The following is a 22095-nucleotide window of genomic DNA, read 5'->3' as shown; positions in this document are numbered from 1 at the left end:
AATTTAATTAACCTTCTTCCTAAGGACTATTTTTATCATCAAAAAGGAAAACAGAAACCTTGGACGGGAGCAGTTTATCCCAGTGTCTCACACTATGTTGAATTAAAGTGGTGAGAGTGGACATCCTTGTCTCATTCCCGATCCTAAAGGAAGTACTTTCAGCTTTTTTCATCATTGTTTTCATCAATGTTTTCATCAATGAATATAATGTTGGCTGTGTGTTTGCCATATATGGTCTTTATTATGTTGAGGTATGTTCCCTCTATATCCACTTTGTTGAGAGTTTTTATCATAAGTAGATATTAAATAATGTCAAAAGCTTCTTCCACATCTTTTGAGATGATCATATGATTTTTATTCTTCAGTGTGTTAATGTGGTATAGAGCATTGACATCAGTAGGCTTGTGGTCAGCATGCATTTAACTTCTTCCACCTGGTGGGGTTTCAGTATCTGCAAAACAACTCGAGGATATGCTCAGAAAATTACCTATAGACCTTGAGGAGGAACTAAAGGTCCTTGACTTTGTTTTATGACTAAACTATTATTATTTTGTCTTGCTTGACTGTTTTCCTTTGTTGCTGCATTTTCTCACTTTTCTGATTAAGTTTGCTCTTTGGAACTCTGGGAAGTCCTAAAAGGCTAAAGGTTTTCTACACACAGGATGCAGGGGACAAGGGGGTGGGTGGTTCCTGCTCAGTTTCTATAAGATAAAATTTACCACCCAATCCATATAGTAGCACCTGAATGAATGTCCTTTGCTGTATTTTAAGTTTCATCTCATCTAACAGCAAGAATTGAAGGATAAAGTAGCAAATAATGAACCCATGTTTCAAATTCTATTTTTCACAAGAAAAAAATTTTCTTTTCTCTCTCAGCCTTTGCACTCACTGGCTGGAATATTTAGCCAGCACGTGCAGTTTCTTTTGCAACACCATGACGGTAGTTCAGTCTTGTCACTTGTATAAATCAGTTTAGAAAATGCTTGGAGAAGATCATTTTTTCACAGTCACATTAAAATAACTGCAGAAGTGAATAAGCAAGGACTGAAATCTGTTATAGTCACTCTGGAAAACAGTTTTGCCTCTTCTTAGAAGTTAAACATACACTTACCAGACAACCAAGTAATCCCATTCATAGGTATTTGCCCAAGTGGAATCAAAACTTATGTTCATACAAAAACCTGTAGTCAGTGACTAAACAGGTGAATAGATACACTGTGATACATCCAAACAATGGAATACTACATAGCAATAAAGAGGAACAAACAATAAATACACACAACGTGGATAAACCTCAAATGCAGCTAGCTGAGTGAAAGAACCTAGTCTTAAATGGTTATATACTATACAATCCCACTTACATGGCATTTTCGAAAAGGCAAAACTATAGGTACAGACAACAGGTCAGTGATTGCCGTGATTAAGGACGGGGAGAGGGTCTGCTTATGAAAGAAAAGGGAATTCTTTGGGGTGTCTACAGTGTTCTATATCTTGTAGTGGTTACAAGACTCTATGTATGTATAAAACTGCATAGACATGTACACCCAAAAAAGTGAACCTTACTGTGTGTAAATTTTACCATACATAAATTTAAGAATTATAAAAAGAAAGTAAATAAGCAGACCCTTCTAATAGGGAATTGATAAACTATTAAAAGAAACCCCTTTATTTATTCACATGAATATTCTAATGCTATATAGCAGTTCTTAAGAACAAATGCTAAGGGGAGCACAGCACTTCAGAAAATCTGCACGTAAAGGTATTGAAGAAGGTAGCACATTAGTTCAAGTCTGACTGGATGTTCTGATGAGGGGGTAGAGAGCACAGCAGAGGTAACAGCTCCCCACCCCAGCAGTGCTAAAGGTGTAAGCATAGGTGCAGAGAAAAAAAAAAAACCCTGGGCATATTCAGCAAACACCATTGGTCTCATTTGGCTGGAGCTTAGAGAGCAAGGTTGACAAGCAGAGTGCAGTGAAATGATAGTACCTACCTTGTCTGGGAGAGGTGAGGATTAAATGGCATAATGATATAATGCACGTATAATGGTATAATATAAGTGAAGATTAAAGGATGCAAAATGTAACAATGCATGTATAATGATGTATGTATAAGCACTTAGGGCATGGTATAATGACTTATACCACTTACTAAGATTTCTCTAGATATTAAGGAAAATGGAAGTTTCTTAGTCTGGGAGGAGCAGGACACAGAGTGGGCTAAAATTGAGGGAGCTAGAGTTGGGGATGTTAATTAAAGTCTTTTGCTCCTGGTTATAGAGAATGAGGTTCTGAATCAAGCAATGGCAGCAGGAACAAAACAGACATGTAGACCTATATCTGCAACTCTTCAGATATACAAGGAACGAGATTAAATGAAACCAATTTTTAATCTGAGATTAAAATTAGGGAGAGGCATAGAGTTCAGGGAGAAGAAACTGCCCACATAGTGGTCTTTCCAAAACAGAAACATGATGTTATAGACTAAATGTGTCCTTCTAAAATTCATATGTTGGAATCCTACCACCACAGTGTGATGGCATCAGGAGACGGGGCCTTTGGGAGGTGATTAGGGTTTGATAAGGTCATAAGAGTGAAGACTTCCTGAATGGGATTAGTGCCCTTATGAGAGTCTTTTTTTTTTTTTAATTTTTATTGGAGTATAGTTGTGTTAGTTTCTACTGTACGGCAAAGTGAATCAGCTATACGTATACATATACCCCCTCTTTTGTGGATTTCCTTCCCATTTAGGTCACTACAGAGCATTGAATAGAGTTCCCTGTGCTATACAGTAGGTTCTCATTAGTTATCTATTTTATACATAGCATCAGTAGTGTTTATACGTCAATCCTAATCTCCCAATTCATCCCACCTTCCCCTTTCCCCCCTTGGTATCCATAAATTTATTCTCTATATCTGTGTTTCTATTTCTGCTTTGTACATATGATCATCTACACCAATTTTTTCAGATTCCACATATATGCGTTAATATACGATATTTGTTTTTCTCTTTCTGACTTACTTCACTGTATGACAGTCTCTAGGTCCATCCACGTCTCTACAAATGACCCAATCTCTTTCTTTTTTATGGCTGAGTAGTATTCCATTGTATATATGTACCACATCTTCTTTATCCATTCATCTGTTGATGGACATTTAGGTTGTTTCCTTGTCCAGGCTATTGTAAATAGAGCTGCAATGAACACTGGGGTGCATGTGTCCTTTTGAATTATGGTTTTCTCCGGGTATATGCCCAGTAGTGGGATTGCTGGATCACATGGTAGTTCTATTTTTAGTTTTTTAAGGAACCTCCATACTGTTCTCCACAGTGGCTGTATCAATTTACATTCCCACCAACAGTGCAAGAGGGTTCCCTTTTCTCCACACCCTCTCCAGCATTTATTGTTTGTAGATTTTGTGATGATGGCCATTCTGACCAGTGTGAGGTGATAGCTCATTGTAGTTTTGATTTGCATTTCTCTAATAATTAGTGCTGGTGAGGATTTTTTCATGCATTTGTTGGCTTCCTCTGCTCTGCTCTCTGCCTTGTGAGGTTACAATGAGAAGTTAGCTGTCTCCCACCTGGAAGAGGGTTCTTACCGGAATCTGACCATTACGGCGCCCTGATCTCACATTTCCAGCCGCTGAGATTGCAATAAATTTCTACTGTTTATAAGCCATCTAGTTTATAGTTTTTGTTACAGCTGACCAAACTGACTAAGACATAATTATGTCTCTCCTTATCTGGGGGTCTTTCTCTTCACCAGCGTTCCATTGCATTCAAGATAAAGACAAGGTCTTTAAAATTCCCTCCAAAGTCCAGCATTCTCTGAAACGTTCTCATTCTTCTGGCTTCAGAGTCTACCATTCATCTGCTCACTCCCTACGTTCCCACCACTCTCCTTACAACTTCTTAAATGCACTATGCTCCCTCTAGTTATAAAGCCTTGGTGTATGTTACTTGTTCCCTGCCCAGAATCCTCTCCTAACTTACTGTCTTTCCCCTCATCCTCCATCTATGCCCTCACCTCACCTCTAATGCTTTCAGATCCTCATTCAAACTTCACCTCCTCAGGAAGCCTTCCCCTTCCTCCTCTATCTGTTCAATATTGTCCGACACACACCCTCTGAAGCCGTGGACTCTTCTTTGTAGTTTTGATTTCACAGTTATTACTTTCATAGGCACTCAAATGTTTTCTCAAGAATGAAACAACGCATAAGTTTGAACTTCAAATAAGCATGTAGAAATGGAGAACGCTGGGAAAGGAATTAGTTTGAATGGGACAGCCTTGCTTGAATTTTGCTTTGCATTAGAGAATTTTTTGCTTACTAGCTCAATAAAAGTACTGTACATTCATTGATACATGTCAAGGTATTTTGAGTGAATAATAGGAGTTATATGAATAAGAAGGCTTCTTTAATATTCATTACCTATGGCACAATTTTTAACACATTTTTTCAATAAAATGCTCTTTAAAGATAATTTAGAATACTTGTAAAGAACATCAGAACATTTTCTGCACGTATGGTATATAAGATAATTTTAAAGAAAGAGGTAGAACATCAAGTCAAGTCAATTTCTACTTTCAGTCATGCCTGCCTTCCTAACTGTGCAGTGGTATTTGAGACTATATGCTTACGTTGTCAAATGCAGATGTTTGATGCAACTTCCTTAGTCCACTGAACAAGTCAGATGTGCCTTTGAGCACTGATTACTTATAATTTTATTTCTTTCCTAACCATGGGGACCATCTAAGATACTCTCAGGAATACTGCTAGAACAACCCACCTTAAAATATTCCTGAACATACACACATGCAGCCATTTAAAGTAAAAGAGGTTTATCTAGTGCAAGCCACAGGGAGTGTGAAGGTAATTCTGCGTACTCATACATCAAAGTTGCCTGATGATTGACTTAAAAGTATATTGCTGGGCTTCCCTGGTGGCGCAGTGGTTGAGAATCTGCCTGCCAATGCAGGGGACACGGGTTCGAGCCCTGGTCTGGGAAGATCCCACATGCCGCGGAGCAACTAGGCCCGTGAGCCACAACTGCTGAGCCTGCACGTGTGGAGCCTGTGCTCCGCAACAAGAGACGCCGCGATAGTGAGAGGCCCGCGCACCGCGATGAAGAGTGGCCCCCGCTCGCCGCAACTAGAGAAAGCCCTCGTGCAACAACGAAGAGCCAATACAGCCAAAAATAAATAAATAAAAATAAATAAAATTTTAAAAAAAAAGTATACTTGCCAATACTTCATAAGCCAGTTTTTATGTACTGTGTTTACTCCCTGTGGAAATATGATTTCCTCTGGCCCGTCCTTATATATCAATATAATACCTCCTGAAGATTAGAGATATTATTTTTTGCTTATTTACTTTATTCTCTTGTTCATATTTAAAGTGAAAAAGAAACATTTTAAGAAGCTTTTAAGTCAGAAAGAATGAGAATTGCTATTTCAGTGCCTAAGGAAAGCAGGTCCCACCAGATTATGCCAAGATTCATTATAACATAGTTCCCAGTCAAATTGGACTTGGTGTTCTTCATTTATTTAGCAGCTGTTTACTGGACATCTGCTGTGCCATGCACTTTGATAGATGCAGGATACACACTGACAGACAGCAGTCCCACTCTTTGTGAATCTATCTTCTGGTTGGGAAAAAAGACAGGAAAGAATTAAAGCTTGTGCAAATTGTGATAACCTCTATAAAGGAGAATTACATGGTGCCATAAGAGACAAGAACAGGATGATCAGGAAAATTCACTTTGAGGAGGTAGTTCTTAAGAGGTCCAAAAGATAAGAAGAAATAAATGTAGTCCCATTTCCTACCTTCATCCTACCCTTCAAGATTGAATGTGGAGATCAAGTATGCAAAACAAATAAGACTCCATCCAGAGGGCAGCATCAGAACTATTTCATCAAACTCGCATTGGCTGTTTCTCACACCCGGGGTCTCTGGGCTGTTGAAGACACATAGCAATGTACCCAAAAGAACTGGAGTAGCAATTTAAGGTCATGGAATCTCCAAGAATTGTGCTTAAGCCCTTAAATAGTACTGTTGGTGTTTGCAGGAGACAGAGGTTTGCCATAGAGTAGAGCTTGCAAGGGAGCAATAGATTTCAGGCGGCAGCCTCAGCTCCCACCACTGGGAGTCCCGACATCACTGTCATCAGTATGCATATAGCACCCGCTGAGGAAAGGTGCCCCGGTTCCAGCCTCTGAGCTGGAAGTCTCACTTGAGATTCCGCTGTCACCACTGTTAATCTTCTCTACACTCACGGTAGATACAAGGAAAGAAAGAGCCTCCAAGCTGCCATCAGAAAGAACAGTAAGTTATTGAAGTCTCCCCTACCAGCCACCCTATTTCCTTGATGCTTCCCCTCCAGGTGTAAGAGAATAGTGACAAAGAATGAACCTTCCCCAGTGTGAAATAGAAAATCCCAGGAACCAATAGATAGCGCTATTATTTGACATTTCATAGTCAAACTATCATTTTTGCCTTGTTTACCATTTAGTTTTAGTATGGTCATTTCCTGTTACTCCAGGTACTCTACCATTTATCCTCTCCTTCTCTTCTTCTCCATATCACCCTCCCCATTGACTTGATCACTCTAGGAAAAAATTGGGTTTCCATTTCCTTTCTATTAAATCCTCTTCTACCCTTCCCTTTACTCCACAATCCTGGCAAGTCATTTTTTTGTACAATAACTTTTTATCCCACCTGGAACAGGGTAGTTGAAACTCCAATATGTTAATTACCAGATCTAATTCTCACTATACTCAAAGAACTTTGGATGAAATATTTAACATTTCTGAACCTCCATTTGCTTATCTATAAATGGCTTTTAACTCCAAGTACACATCAAAATCAACTGGGACCTTTTTCAAAATACTATGCCTAAAACCCAGTGAAGAGGTCAGCCTGGAACTAAACATGCATATTTCATGAAGCTCCCTAGAGCTTCCTTCTCCTCCCCTCCTTTCCCTTTTCCAGTTGACAACAACTAAATGAGATAATCTCTAAATTTACCAATCATAACAGTTTATAATTAAGTGATTTATTGCTAAATTTCTCAATATATCATTCTATACCTGCTACTACTTTCTCCTAACCACTTCTCAATCCATTGCAATGTCCACCTCTTACAATTTTCCTGAATTTTCCTCTTTATCATCTACCTCTCCTCCAAAGAAAACACCTTGTTCTTTAACCTCTTATGTATTTTATCTGAAAGGCATTATTATTATCCAAATAACTCAGGGTAAAAACAAAAAGTCAATAGGAACTTTTTTTGCCACTTCTCCCTCACTCACAGCCATGTAGTCATCATTTTCTCCAGGCTGTCTCTGAAACGCCTCTTTACTCCCTTCCATTCTGTTACCTTGGCCACTTTTACTGCCTGTATCCAGTGATTTCCTTTGTATTTCTTTCTCCCCATTGCTGCCAAAGCAATCACCTCAATGCAATAATTGAAGAAAATTTTATTAGTTTTAATAGCTGGCACCAAAATTCAGTTCTGGAGAAATTTTGTCTTTGATGGAAAAAGGTGTCTGGAATGCTTCCATTAAACATAGATGATTAAATACATGGATTTATCTCCCTCCTAAAACCACACTTAAATGAAAGTAGAATAAAAGAAGTATAAAGCCAAAAGGACAGAGAATGGAACGATAGGTGAGATATGCCAAGTTTTCAGAAAATAAAAACCAAATTGACTGTAGGAGAACTAAGAATGCTGAACACCAAGACTTCAGAGGAGAACACCAAGTCAATTCTCATTTTAAAGTCAGGGAAATAATTTAGCTATTAGAAATTAGGTAATAAACATGGTAGAGACAAGTAGGCAGAGGGGCTGAAAATAAGAATGTTCATTGACAGTCTGTGTAAAGAAGAGTTAGAACTCTGAACTCCCTCTCTGGTCCTATACAAGAGACCACCATCCCTTCCATCTCAGCAAGAGGATTTTGTTCATCACACTCTCAGTACCTAACGTAGTAGGTACTCAGCCAATAGGCTTTCAATAAATTGATGGAACTGAATGTTTATTCCATAGTGACAATAAACAAGGCTCCAGAGAAATACAAGGGAAAATCACAGTATTGAAAACTGGGTTTAAGTAAAAGTCCATACATTAGGTGATATGACACTCCTTCCAACCCCTTGTGCTACCAAGGTGCAAGAATATAGGAAACCAGAACTGTAACACCCACACCCCAAGCAATAAATTGAAGAATTCCTCTTTGGAGAAATAGATGGATTGCAAGACAAAAACCTAAACATTCTGATAGTAAGCAGGTCTTCCAAAGATATGATTGGCCCCATCCAATCAACCTACAGAGAAATCCACTAATTAACAAGCAGCACTCAGGGGTTTCCAATCAGTGTTTTAGTTCATCACTCTTAAGTATAAAATGTACAACAGAGGACAGAGTTTTTTAAAAGCTTCTAACATGAAAGAGCAATAAAATAGACAAGCAGGACTCAAAAGAAATAAACAAAGGTGTAAGAACAAAGGTAATCCCTCCATAAATAAATAAGTAAACACCTAGAATGTTTATCATCAAATAAGAAAAACAGGGCAAAACAAGAAAAAGACTTTTTCTTTTAAGCAATGATAAAAAGAGAGGAAGATTGGAGATTTAAATTGTGAGAGTTAAAATTTTAAAATTCAATATAGAAGTGTTGGAAGATAAATTCAAGGGAATCTTCCAGAAAGGAGAACAGAAATGCAAAAAAAAAAAAAAAGAGGAAATAAAAAAATCTGAAGATCAATCCAAGAAATCCAGTATTCAACTAATGGAAGTGGTAGAGTGAAAACACAGAAAGTAGAGGAGACAGAATAATCAGAACATAAGACAGTTTCTCAGATCTGAAAGACTTGAGTATTTTGCTTAAGGGAGTTCAGAGAATAGGCTAATGCCAGGGGGAAAAAAGATCCACACCCAGTCTTAACATCATGAAGTTTTAGAATACCAGGAACAAAGAGGATTATCATGTCTTCTAATAAGATAAATAAGCCACACTAGCAGGATAAAGAATCAGAACATCATAACACTGTTCAACAGCAATGTTGGAAGCGATTGATAGAAGACATCAGAACAATGTCTTCAGATTTTTCAGTGAAATGATTTTTCAACTTAGAATTCCAATTTTTATTTATTTACTCCTAGTAAAATAAAAATTCATTTGACAAGACCAATTTGAAGCCCAAGAATATTTTTATGCTCTATTCTGCTTTCCTTTCAAGTGGGAAAATGTTAGCTGGCAACAGACATGGTATAATGATGAGGTTTGCACATTACAAAGGAACAAAAGTCAAGGCTCAAGCTGTCCTTGCCCAGATGGTGCTAGCTCCTCTTGCACAGAGAGGGGGCTCTTTTTGAGGCTTTCCAAAGGGTAAAAGTAAGCAATTCATAGTATCCTTCAATTGAAAGCTGACATCTGGGATCTCAGACAGGAAACTATAATGATATATTTTTTTTAATTCTCCATGATTGAAGTCAGAAACATTGAAATATGAAGCTTAAAAACAAAACAAAACAAAACAAAAAACACTTTCCTGCTCTGTTGCTGTCAATGATTTCTGGAGTGGTTAGAGGATATAAAGTGTTTGAAGAGCTTCTGAGTCACCTATTTCAAACACTTGATCCCATAATCAAAGCTTAAGTGCAGAGATTTGCCAAATCTTGTTAATAGCCAGAGCTAACTTGAACACCTCATTACAAAGGCCATTTTTCCAGAAGCCATTGCCTTAAATGAAAAAAGTTCTAGGAAGCAAATTGGAAACTGAGCCAGAAATCAGGATATATGTCAGTTTTACCAAAAGAGACAAAAACAAACGAAAAACAGTGTTCATCAGGCAGAAAGTCTATTTGAAACATGGATATTTTTGTAATTAATCAGAATCATTGTCAAAGGAAACAAATGTGAAAGACTAGTTTTTATCTTTTTCAGAACAATAGGTATTCTCTCTCAAATTTTTTGTTTGTTTCTAATTGCTTTATCTGACTATCTAATTATTCATTGTGTGGAAATGACAGACTTCAGAATTCCAGTTTTCAAAGGCTTGACTTTAATGGTCATTTATTTGAAAAGCAAATTACATCTAAGCACTTGCCTGTCTGTTAGAACATTTTACATTAATGAGTCTCTGAAGGGCTCCAGGAATCCAAGCTATTGGGAGCGGTAATTCAGATACGTGCCTGGACCTAATGACTTCATATGTAGATACAGAGCAGGCCAAATAAAGTGGTTCTTAGAGACCCAATGAAATAGAACTGAAAACCACTTTCTGATGCCTTTCATCAATGTAGATGGTCAATCCAGACAGCTCTTTTCAAAAGAAGAAAAAGTACCATTGTCCCATTAGCAGCTTGATTTGAGGACTAAATTATCTAAATTGTCACTTCACTTCCCTGTGTAGCGTCAGTCAGGATGTAAGTTTAGCAGTTGCTATTGAGTTTTTGTTTTTCATACATTTTACGTATGCCAGTGGAATTGCAGCATCTCAATTACTGAAGAGGTATAAGTGTTTGCTCAAGTATCCCTGAAATATCTTGGAGAGGTAAAGTTTGGAGTTATTTATTAGTTTGGTTTAATTATTTGCATTTTAAAATTAGGTTCACTATCATTTATTCCCAGTGATTTTAAGTGTTTAAATTGCCTTTCATCTACTCTAAAATAATTGAGCTACTAAGACTACAAACATCAATTTCTACACTTTTTACATTTCCTTTGTGCAAATATGTATGACTTTAAGAAGAGGAAAAAGGTAACTTTATTACTTTAAAGGTGAAAAATGAGAAATAATTTTATGGAAGTTTAGTTGAAGAGTTAAAACATAAAATTCTACAAAATTTAAAACCATGCAATATTTCAATATGCAGTTCAAATCTATAGCATTTCATCCTAATGCCATAGTCAAAGGTGAACTGTCTCATCATGCCTGGAGGAAGATTTTTGTCAATTAACTGATTAATGCTTCAATACTGATGAAAAGCACATTCTCAACTGACTTTTTAAATGTTTTAAAATAAAGCTAACCCATGTATCCTTTTATATGCTGTACTGAGAAATTGAAATCATGCATTGGCTTCAAATGGTTGATCTGTATGTGTAAAAGTTTGTGTTTACTCATTCTCATTAAAGATCTTTATTTCTAAGAATAGAGGCTGTTTTTTTCTCTCCAGATCTATAAGTTCTCCCAAACGGCACTATTCTTATTAAGGAACTAAATAAGTGATGATGATTAAGCAGTGGTTCATGTTTTTAACATGTCTACATTTCTGCTGTAAATTATAATTTTTTTTACTTTCATATTCATGAAATGGTTCCCTATTTCATGTCTGTTGCAATCATCTACTGGTTTTATGACACATGATAACAACATCATCCATAACAGTTGTAGGTATTTAGATGAATTAAGTCATAAACACCTCTGGGAACAAGAATGAAGGCATTTCTTAATTAAATGTTTTATAGCCCTGAAAAATAAGATAACACACTGTACTTGTATGTATTTGGTTCCAAACATAAGAAATAAAGGTTTAGAAAAAATAATTTAATGTTTTTCATCAATAAATAATGTTTACATAATTGAACTAAAACAAATATTTATACCAAGTAAATAAGATTTGGGTAGCAGAGGAAGTAGCTACATGCAAGGAACAAAATTTTAATTGCTTTACACTCATAAATAGCTGTTTTTTATAAATATTCTACCTCAAATTATTTAGGTTATTTAGGTTAGACCATATGAAATTTTTTTGTATGAAAAAAATTAAAGAGCAACAATTTCAAATAGTTCACCCTTACAGACTATAACACAGAAAGCAATAAAGTGTCATCCAGTTTGCTCCAAAATTGTTTATTTTGTATTTCATCTAATCTTCACAGAAATTCTGCAAAGCAGATATATTTTATTATCCCCATTTTTTCCATGGTTTATTAAGACTACAAACTGGTAAGGGGTGAAGCCAGGATTTGAAGCTAAGCTTGTCTGTAGGCAGAGCACATCCTCCTGTCATTTCTGCACTACTGTGCCTCAAAGATGAGAGAATGGTCCAGCCAGATATGGGAAGCATATTGTCCCATTTACTGTGTCTGGGATTTCCTCCATTGCTATTTGGTGAAACCTATAAAATTTTAATATTCTGAACAATGACTGTGTCCTCTACATGAAAACAGGATTATTTTGAAAGCTTTGAAAATTAGGTGGCTCTCTGCTGCATAGCTTACTTATTTCTTCAGTTCTTTGTTGTTAGTTCTTTTATTATGGCTGTTCATAGACTTTGAGGATCTGGGTTATTCCTGGCTTCCATGATTCAGGGACTGCCCTGCTCCCTCAATCATTCTTTTGCTAGAGGATGCTTATCCAGATTAAGTAGAGTTAACCTTTTGAACTGAAGGCATCCAAGAGAGTGGTAAGAACTTATTAAACAAAAAAACAGCTGTTTGAGCACAACGAATTTTGAAGAGTGAGATGTGTAGAACCGTCATATTTAACTTGATAACAGGTAAGAATTTCATGTTCTAGACATGTTTTAGGATCAGCAAACATATCTCATCTACCACCTCCTGAGGTGCTGTTCATCTATCAGAAGACATAAATCCTCTGACTACTCCCCTCCCCGACACATGCTCCATGTACCCCAGAAAAAAAAGATTTTCCCTATTAAACATGCTAGTGATTGCTGTGTGACTCTCTGAAACTTGGCTTAATTACAGTAGGCAAAGCGAAGACTTGAGAAATCATCTTGATCAGAAAGAAAACAGAAGTGTGCTGATGAGTAGAAGATACCCCACCATCAACCGAGATGTCTATAATAATTCATCTACTTGATAGTTGATCAGCATTTGACTCTTCTTTGCCTGCATTATCCCAGGGCATGACTCTTGAGAGTTTAGGAATGTATCTCAGCTCTTTATGTATTAATAATCTGTGAGCGAAGAAGTAAGTAAGATGGAGCCAAGTCTAATGTATTCTTTTTCCTTTCAATTTGACATACAAAAAAGATAAAACTTCCAAATAAACCTTGTTCTAAGGGAAATTTGACTCATCCCTGCCCCCACCATCTTTGGGCATCATTTTTCCTTAAGATCACCCCTTTTTATTAGGAAGACGTGACAGGAGAAAGCTCTCATCGCCAAGATGAGAGATGAAAAAATTACAGTCAAAAATCGTCTTATCTTATGATTCCCAAATCCTCAGTTACCAGGGGAGATTGTGAAAAATTAATATTTCCTTGGAAACAACCCAAATATCCATAAACTGATAAATTAATAAATAAAATGCAATATATATATGTATATATAGGTATATATACACACAATGGAATATTATTCAACAATAAAAAACAAACTATTTTTACATACTATGACATGAATGGACTTTAAAAACATTATGTTGATCAGTCACCAAAAAATATATATTTTGCTTCTAAAACACATGATGCTTGTTACACTAAATGTCCAAAATAGGCAAATATATAGAAATAGAAAGTAGATGAGTGGTCGTCTAGGGCTAGAGAGAGGGTATTTGGGGAGAAATAGAGATTGACTGCTAATAATACATTTTCTTTTGTGGATGATAAAAATATTCTAAAATTTTTTGTGGTGATGGTTGCACAACTCTGTGAATATATTAAAAACTATAGAAGTGAGACTTCCCTGGTGGCACAGTGGTTAAGAATCCACCTGCCAATGCAGGGGACACAGGTTCAATCCCTGGTCTGGGAAGATCCCACATGCCGAGGAGCAACTAAGCCTGTGCGCCACAACTACTGAGTCTGTGCTCTAGAGCCCATGAGCCACAACTACTGGAGCCCCCGTGCCACAACTACTGAAGCCCGTGGGCCTAGAGCACATGCTCCACAGCAAGAGAAGCCACTGCAATGAGAAGCCTGCACACTGCAACGAAGAGTAGCCCCCGCTCGCCACAACTAGAGAAAGCCCGTGTGCAGCAACGAAGACCCAACACAGCCAAAAATAAATAAATAAATTTTTTTAAAAAACAAAGAAGCATACACTTTAAATGGGTAAGTCATATGGTATATGAATTATATCTCAATAAAGAGTATCTTTAAAATGGAAATTTAAAATAAATACCATGTGTTCTTTACCTGGTAAATGTATATCAGATATTGCATATAAGTTTATCCTCTTGCTCCAAAAGAAATGTCTTTTAAAACAACAAGAATTGTGGGAAAATAAACAATTAATCTTGAGTAGCATCCTTATTTTTAATTTATTTTTTAGGTTAGCAATAAAATTGGCTTGATGTATGGCTAGTTAAAATATCTGTCACTGTTCAGAAATCTCTATGCCTTTTCCTGTGTCTCTTATTACAAACTGTTTGAATAGCTACCCCCAAACAGCATTTCAAAGTTATTTTTTAAAAATATTGACAATGAAAAAAGCAGAAAGGTTTGACTGTCTCAAGTGTAAATAAAACTTCGTATGTCATTTTGTGTGATTGCTTCAATCATTTCAAAGCAATAATAACTGGATACCAATGCAGTATCATTCCAAATAGTCGTGTGTTCCAAAATGTCTGACAGCTCTGTGACATAACAACATTGATGTACAAATTGCCATTTTAGTTATCGTCAGCCTAAAGTACTAATAGGGAAAAAGCCATATTCTTTAAAAGATGCTTTTGGTCCTGGATCCTGAATCTAGCTGAAGACTTTTGGTTGGGGGAAGAAAGGAAGCAATTTTTACTTCGAAAGGTTTGTGGATCAGCATTTTAATACCACCAAATTAAGAAATCTTATCATTGCCACATGGCCAGATGGCTGCATTGTTAGAAGCTGCAGAAATAAGGAATTGTGTTTCTTCTAAGATAACGCATAAGTATATGTTTGGTCATTGTAAACATTCAAATGCCTAGATGCCAAAGGCAATTTGACATCATGTTTTTTAACATTTTCTAAGCAGGATCTCCATAAGAATGATTTCCTTAATAGATTTCAGCTGAATTCAGGAGAGATGAAAACATACCCGGGAAAGAAAATCAAAGGTCCCACATCCTGGGCTAAAACTCCATTGTCATATATCCTTTTTCACAGGATTTGCCTTTAGTGAGTGCGTTATGCAATGGCATTTCTCGACTGTTGCATTTGACTATCTGAACAATCCAAAATGTTGACTGAAATGAACACATGATAAAATAAAACTGTCCACATACAATATAAGTTTGAGCCTGACAATCATCACCAGTTCTTTTTCTGTGGGTCAATTCAAAGAGTCAAACATGAATTTTTTACGTTACGTATTAGTATTGTTTTCGTTTGACTTAATTTGTATTGAAATAAAACTATTAAATACAATTAACTTACAAAAGTTGTTATGAATTACAATCCACTTAAAATTATTTTTTCTTATTTTAATAGGGTTTAAGGTTAACCTCTTTCTCATAGTAGTTTTTTACCAAAATATATCTTATATCACTATCTAATAAACCGTCATAGTAAAATTTTATTTTTAAACAGGTCTACGTGTTCCTCCATTTATGAAACTAGACTTATAGGTAAAATAAACAATTGAGATTGCTTGACTAAAGAATCTATAAAAACTAAACAGAGAAAACAATGTATTGCCTACAAACATTAAAAGGTTAACTATTTAAGGTTACCTTTGAAGAATATTTTATTAGATTATTTAAAAGTCAAAATCATAAAGTGGCATCATTTTCTCAGTGATTCTTATTCCTATAACATTTCATTTTAAAACCATAATAATGACAGAAGAGAGGCTTTGAATTTAAAAGTTATGGACAACCACAAAATTAGCCTTTAGGCAGGAAAAGAGATATTTGTGTTCTCTCAGTGATGATGTTGTGTTTTCATCTGCTACGGCTGAATATGTTTGCAGATGCTCTGAACAAGGGCGTGTGCAGACACAGAGTGGAATGTATTTTATATGAAGGGAAAGGAGCTTTCAGTCCAAGAAAAACGTTAATATCTTTTATGTGCATTTATTACCAATTATGGTTCTCAACTTTTTGCCTATTTCTATTTTTTTAGCAAATCCTTATTCATGGGATAAAGAAGCCAATCTAAGCACTTTAAACAATATCAATAGCTGGATTAATATTAGCCCAGTCAATTCTCCGATAACTTCTCTATTTAATCCCTTGCATACTTGTTGGAAGAAAACTATGTAATAAATAAGGAAAATATTTATTTAAAATAACAATTATTACACCTATCACCTGTGACAGTGCTTTCCCTTCATTCATGCATGTACATTTATCAACAAGGATTTATTGAGCATCTATCAAATGCCAAGCTATGCTAAGCACTAAGAATACAGTAATGACCAGGACCTGCCCTCATGAGCTAATAATCTAGTCAAGGCTGAAGGAAATGAACTGTGTTTAAAAACAAAGGTAATTAAGCAAACATGCCTACTTTAAAAAAAAAATCTTTCCCTGTATCATTTGACGTATTTGGATTTGCACATTCAGGCATTTTACAGATAACTCAATAACATCACTCCAGATTGAGACAAAGAGTCAACGCAGAGTAATTACGTCTTATTCCTAATTGGCTGATGTCTCAGACATACAGCCTCAACCTCCCTGCCCGCAGTGCTCTTTCCAGACCCTGAGGGACCCCTTTCAATACTCAGCCCATTAAACCGTAATGAATAGTCTCCCAGGCTTTAATATTTTAATCACACATAACACTCATCCTAAGCCTCTAGAAATTTTAACTTCCCATTACCAAGTTTCCTTATATCCTCCTGTAATAACATGGAAGTGGCGGCCTCATTTGTAATAAAGGAAATACCTAACTCTAACCCATAGGTCTCCCTCAATTCTTACTGCACAGGAACTGTATCACAAAATTATGACTTCCTCTTTCATTTGACTCTTTTAAAAGTCTGCTATTATTACCAGAGTCTTTTATTGTGCAGAAAGAAAGGCATTTTGTCCACCCACTTTGATCTCACCCTGGAGTTTCTCAAGGAAGCGTCTCTTGCCTTGGACTCCACAGCCTCTGTCTTCTCCCTCTCCTCAGCTTGTGCTTAAAACAGAGCCTCTTACCGTTACTCAGCAGGTGCTGATCGGGGAAAAAGCATCCACGCACTGTTTGTGTCATTTTCCCTCTTCTGCTTTTAAATGTGTCCTGCCTATCTTCCAAGCTTACTTCAAATCCAGCTTCTCTGAGATGCCATTTGTGATGGGTCCCCTTTTCCCAACTTCCTTCACCATCACACAGGCCTGTCACTTCTCTAGCACTTCATGTTCATCGTTTTAGGGATGTGTTCTGCCTTCAGCAGACCATAACTCCCTGAGAGCAAGAAAAATACCTGTTTGTCTTCTCAACACCTGACACCAAGCCATAAACCTCAGAGATGTAGGGCGCTTAGTGCCCTCATCAACCTACACAACCGCTACCCCATACCCACCATTCCCCAGCCCTTCTGGACAGAGTCTTGTCTTATACTCTCCACTTGGAGTTCAGCAACGGAAGATGGCTAAATCTCGAGTAAACAGCCCACGGTCATAGAGAGTGAGCACAAGCTAAGAGCATTCTCACCACAGAGACCATTTCACCATGAAGGGCACTTACTGTAAAACCATCAAAGCTTAAAATTCAGGGCTCCTTGGTTGCATAGAACCCACTCCCAGGTACTCACATGGTTGTATGTTTGTGTGATTTTCAAAGTGAAGACATTTTAACTGCAATTGTGTCTTTCCATTCAGACTCTCACTACATCTTATCTCTTCTCATGTGGAGGGTCAAAAGAGTGACGACAGACGTGTGCGGTCTAGCTTAAGGGGAATTGAGTAGATTAGTGTTTACAGGAGACATATTTATGTTGCTTGAGATCACTTTCATGTATAGTTAAGTGACTGCTAGCCATCCACATGTAGGAATGGCTTCCTGAATGCTCCCATCATGGACTCAGCCAGACATTGCGGCATGAAGATTTTAGATCAGAGACGGTTTCACAATATGAGCTGTCCTACCATCCCCAATACCAGAAACATAAAATAGTGAAGGGAAAACAAGGTTTTATGTGCCAGAAGCTAGTCTGTGGAGAACTCTTCCAGTCACCAAACATGTAAAATTATAAATACAAGATTGGGTTCTCTTTGGTGCCTAGAAAACACAGAAGTCCTTTCCTGGTGGGAAATTGGATAATACAGCATTGAAAGTTATAAATGAACCATGAACTTTTTCTTTCTTTATTAATTGGAATCAAACAAAAGAGAATTTATCCAAATTTTTATGTTTGTAGAGCACAAACTTGTAATGGTATTAAAATTAATGAATATATAACAAGCCATATATGAAAGAAATTATGTAGTGGTTTCTCACTAAATTTGACAACACCTGGAAAATGTATATTATCAATAAAAGTTTGTGAAGTTGAAAAAATTTAATCAACAGTATTAAAGACTGAATTATCTTTCTATTCTCTTTAGAGAAAATGATGTCATAAAACTGCTTTTATATGAAGAGATGATCAGAGTATGGAACCAAAAATGTAGAGAAAAAGTATCATGGAGGTGCACCGGGCAGCTTATTAATTAAAATATCATTTTTCTGAAAGTTCTCATGTTTGTGGCATTTGTCAGTCTTTTTATTTTTTTATTTTTCTTTTTTAATTAAATTTTTATTGGAGTATAGTAGCTTTACAATTTTTTTTAACGTTTCTATTGGAGTATAATTGCTTTACAATGGTGTGTTAGTTTCTGCTTTATAATGAAGTGAATCTGTTATACATATACATATATCCCCATATCTCTTCGCTCTTGCGTCTCCCTCCCTCCCACCCTCCCTATCCCACCCCTCTAGGTGGTCACAAAGCACTGAGCTGATCTCCCTGTGCTATGCGACTGCTTCCCACTAGCTATCTATTCTACGTTTGGTAGTGTATATAGGTCCATATATACACTACCACTCTCTCACTTTGTCCCAGCTTGCCCTTCCCCCTCCCTGTGTCCTCAAGTCCATTTTCTAGTAGGTCTACATCTTTATTCCCGTCTTGCCCCCAGGTTCTTCATGACCACTCTTCTTTTTTTTTTTTTTAGATTCCATATATATGTGTTAGCATACGGTATTTGTTTTTCTCTTTCTGACTTACTTCACTCTTTATGACAGACTCTAGGTCCATCCACCTAACTACAGATAACTCAATTTCATTCCTTTTTATGGCTGAGTAATATTCCATTGTATATATGTGCCACATCTTCTTTATCCATTCATCTGTCGATGGACACTTAGGTTGCTTCCATGTCCTGGCTATTGTAAATGGAGCTGCAATGAACATTGGGTACCTGACTCTTTTTGAATTATGGTTTTCTCAGGGTATATGCCCAGTAGTGGGATTGCTGGGTTGTATGGTAGTTCTATTTTTAGTTTTTTAAGGAACCTGCATCCTGTTCTCCATAGTGGCTGTATCAATTTACATTCCCACCAACAGCGTATGAGGGCTCCCTTTTCTCCACACCCTCTCCAGCATTTATTGTTTGTAGATTTTTTGATGATGGCCATTCTGACCAGTGTGAGATGATATCACATTGTAGTTTTGATTTGCATTTCTCTAATGATTAATGATGTTGAGCATTCTTTCATGTGTTTGTTGCCAATCTGTATATCTTCTTTGGAGAAATGTCTCTTTAGGTCTTCTGCCCATTTTTGGATTGGGTTTTTTTTTTTTTTTTTTTGATATTGAGCTGCATGAGCTGCTTGTAAATTTTGGAGTTTAATCCTTTGTCAGTTGCTTCATTGGCAAATATTTTCTCCCATTCTGAGGGTTGTCTTTTCATCTTGTTTATGGTTTCCTTTGCTGTGCAGAAGCTTTTAAGTTTCATTAGGTCCCATTTGTTTATTTTTGTTTTTATTTCCATTGCTTTAGGAGGTGGGTCAAAAAGGATCTTGCTGTGATTTATGTTATAGAGTGTTCTGCCTATGTTTTCCTCTAAGAGTTTGATAGTGTCTGACCTTACATTTAGGTCTTTAATCCATTTTGAGTTTATTTTTGTGTATGGTGTTAGGGAGTGTTCTAATTTCATTCTTTTACATGTAGCTGTCCAGTTTTCCCAGCACCACTTATTGAAGGGCTGTCTTTTCTCCATTGTATATTCTTGCCTCCTTTATCAAAGATAAGGTGACCATATGTATGTGGGTTTATCTCTGGGCTTTCTATTGTCAGTCTTTTTAAATTTGAGATTTTTTTGTGTTTTCTTTTCTCCTTCTAAATAAATAAATATTCACTTTCACATCTAATTTAGAATTTTGAATTTCATCATTCTTTTTCAAAAGGAACATCTCCTAAAATTGGATTTACATCAGGCCCTAAAAACCTCCCCTACCACCGAGATGCAGAAATATATATGGACTAAATATAAGCAAGTGGTTGGTTTATGTTTTGCTTTGTTTTGGTCTTGGCCCAGCTAGCAAATATGGAGGGTTTCCTCCAAATATAGGTAGAGTTTCACATTGTAGCAGAAAATTAATGAAAAAATTGTTCATCTTCAGAAACTAAAGACAATATTGGAGGGCAGATAAATGGTTATTATAGATGCTTTTCTTTGGTCTCTCTGCTTTGCCCTCTCCCACTGGGAAATAAGATAATAGAGCTTTGTGATGCCCAGGGAGCAGGTAATGCACCTTTCTTTAAGGTGAATGGAAAATTGTCTAATCAATTCAATAACTGCCATCCCAAGTGCATGTAAAGAAAAGTCCCTGAGTACTAACGGATATTGAACCAATTTTCCAAGGGCAAAGTAACTATCATTATATGAATATTCTCAAACTCCTCTAGAGCATGAACCCCTTCCAAGCATCACCTACTATTTATGCTTCCATTTGCATTGTCTGCAAAAGGACTCAGGCCTGAATCCTCCCTGTTTACCCATCTTATTAACCCAAAAGAAGAGAACCTCTGAATGAGAGTGAGGGTGGCATTTCATGCCCTTCCTTGCCCCAAATGCCCATCGAGTTACTCTTAAGAAGCAAATACTGTAGGATGCACTGCAAAGATATTTTGAGCCCAGGAAACTTGAAGAAATCTCCCAGTACTTGGGATGAAGACAGTAGTGATCTTTACACTTCAGCAATAAATAACTATTTTAGTTTTTAAGGCCTTTCCCAAAATCTTTCAATTATGGTTCTTTTTCCCTCAAAAAGAAAAAGAATGGACTATAAGAAACCATGACCTCAAACGACTAACTGAGATCAGAAGTCCCCATATCCTTGCAGGCATCTACTTAAGTCCAAACGTCTGACTAAATACCCAGATAATTAATGTTCTCATCCAGTTTTGTATCATCAAATCGGCATGTTAGGAATAAAAACCTTTGAATGATTTTTAGTAAAGTATTGTAAAACCTCATTTGCATGACCTCATTTAACATGAACCTTCCAAGACCTTATTTCTAACACTTTTCTTTCTCCAGGACTTTGCTGCAACCAGACTCTCTCCCTGCTTCTTTACAGTGCATTGCACTTTCCTACTTCCAAATATTACTCATACTAACTGACCTCCCAGGGACATCAGCCTCTTTCCTTACCCACCAAAATCCTATTCATCTCTCAATAATGTATCTTGTCTCTTTGCAAGTTTTCTTAAAATTTTCTTCTCACCATTCCCATCTGAATGTCCATGGTGGTTTGTTTAATCTATGTGATATGTTTAAATTGTACAATTCTTTTACTGTTGCTCTGAATTATTATTTAATCTTGTAGCTATTGTTTTCATACTCTTACTTATTCAGACACTTGTTTAAGATAACTACAGAAGAGGCAAACACTACAACAAGATGAAATACCTTAAAATTAACTAAAACAATGAGACAGAGAAATCCATTGATTGTACATGATATGAAAAGTGGGTGGAGAAAGGGAGCAGGAAATAAGAGGAAAGAGGGAAATAGCAAGAAGTGTTTGTTGCAATTATGAACAGAGGTTGAGAGTATTACAAGTCTTTTTCCTATTTCATGAGATTTGACAACACTTTATAAACCTGAAGATTTTCTTGGGACTGTTACACTGGTTCTATACAAAGGGGCTTTGTTTTGTTTGTCGGGCCATGAAAGACGGAGGGCATTTGGTGGGATCAGTTGGAACTACGAGTAGGAATT

General features: G+C 36.6%; 1 protein-coding gene across 2 annotated transcripts in view; it reads left to right on the top strand.

The window, feature by feature from the left end:
- The window catches only part of LOC118897683 (SPHK1 interactor, AKAP domain containing), a 152000-nt gene that overhangs the window by 93058 nt on the left and 36847 nt on the right, over window positions 1-22095 (top strand). The gene's annotated exons all lie outside the window — the stretch shown is intronic.

The sequence above is a fragment of the Balaenoptera musculus genome, chromosome 7 (genome assembly GCF_009873245.2).
Source record: "Balaenoptera musculus isolate JJ_BM4_2016_0621 chromosome 7, mBalMus1.pri.v3, whole genome shotgun sequence".
NCBI classification, from domain to species: domain Eukaryota; kingdom Metazoa; phylum Chordata; class Mammalia; order Artiodactyla; family Balaenopteridae; genus Balaenoptera; species Balaenoptera musculus.
The sequence above is the reverse complement of the archived record's forward strand: the minus strand, read 5'-3'. Positions and strand labels throughout refer to the sequence as shown.